At 41.3% G+C, this 1,256-nt stretch overlaps 1 protein-coding gene across 1 annotated transcript in view; it reads left to right on the forward strand.

Annotated features, from left to right (window-relative positions):
• Positions 1-1,256, forward strand: part of PIK3CB (phosphatidylinositol-4,5-bisphosphate 3-kinase catalytic subunit beta) — a 103,466-nt gene that overhangs the window by 7,963 nt on the left and 94,247 nt on the right. The gene's annotated exons all lie outside the window — the stretch shown is intronic.

The raw sequence follows: 1,256 nt of genomic DNA on the forward strand, positions 1-1,256 counted from the left end.
TTTTTTTTTTTTTAAGATTTTATTGGGGAATCGGGGAAGGGGAACAGACAAGTTGCTGTCCTTTTGTTCTTCAGTCTAGTTGTGGAGGACGTCGCTTTACTGGCCCATGTTGATATTATCATTGCGCTCTTCCTGGGTGACGCAGTCACGTGCCGGCCTTTGGAGGGCTGCTCACGCTGGCTGCCAGCCACTCATGATAGCTCACAGCAGCCCACTGTAGCAGGGGCTGCAGCCTACACCATCACCAGCGACTCACAGCAGCCCAGCTCCAGGTTAAGCTGTTGTTCACCATCTCAGCTGTAGTGGGCGCAGCATCACTCGCCCTCATGTGGGATCTGAACCAGGGCCCTGCTCAGATCTGACGTCCCAAGCCAACTCTTAACCAATGTGCTACTCGGCTGGCCCCTCTACTGCCAGTCTTAATCCCTCTGATCTGTTCTCCATTACACAAACTGAATGAATAATCTTTCTTAAATGCAAATATATTATTAGAGCATTTCACTCAAAGGCAGCACAATATACATTCTTTTCAAATACACATGGAAAATTTTCAAGGATAGTCTGTTAGGACACCAAACAAAGTCTCAGTAAATTCAAGAAGACTGATAACACATCCAGCATCTTCTCCAATAAAAATGGCATAAAACTAGCAATCAATTACAAGAAGGAAGCTGAAAAGCACACCAACACAAAGAGGCTAAATGCCATGCTACTAAAACGAATGAGCTGACAAGATCAAGAAGAAAACCTAAAGATACCTTGAGACAAATAAAAATGAAAAGACAATAAACCAAAATCTATGGAAACAGCCCAAGCAATTCTAAGACAAAAACTGATAGCAATGCATGCCTATCTCAAGGAAAAGAAAAATCTGAAATAAGCAATCTAACCTTACACATAAAGGAACTAGATAAAAGTTAACAAACAAAACCCAAAGTGAATAGAATGGAAATAATAAAGATCAGAGTGGAAGTAAACAAAACGAAGACTAAACAAACAAACAAAAAACCAATAGAAAAGATCAGTGAAACCGCGAGCTGGTTATTTCTTTTTTTAAACACTTTTATTGGGGAATTGGGGAATGGGAACACCGCTGGGGAATTGGGGGAAGGGAAACAGACAAGTTGCTGTCATTTTGTTCTTCAGTCTAGTTGTGGAGAACGTTGCTTCATTGGCTCAATAACCCTAACCCTGAACTCATCCTAGAAAAAGTGCTACATAGTGGTTTAAAAATGTGTACTGTGAATTTCAGTGTG

The sequence above is a fragment of the Hipposideros armiger genome, unplaced genomic scaffold, assembly GCF_001890085.2.
Source record: "Hipposideros armiger isolate ML-2016 unplaced genomic scaffold, ASM189008v1 scaffold_410, whole genome shotgun sequence".
NCBI lineage: Eukaryota > Metazoa > Chordata > Mammalia > Chiroptera > Hipposideridae > Hipposideros > Hipposideros armiger.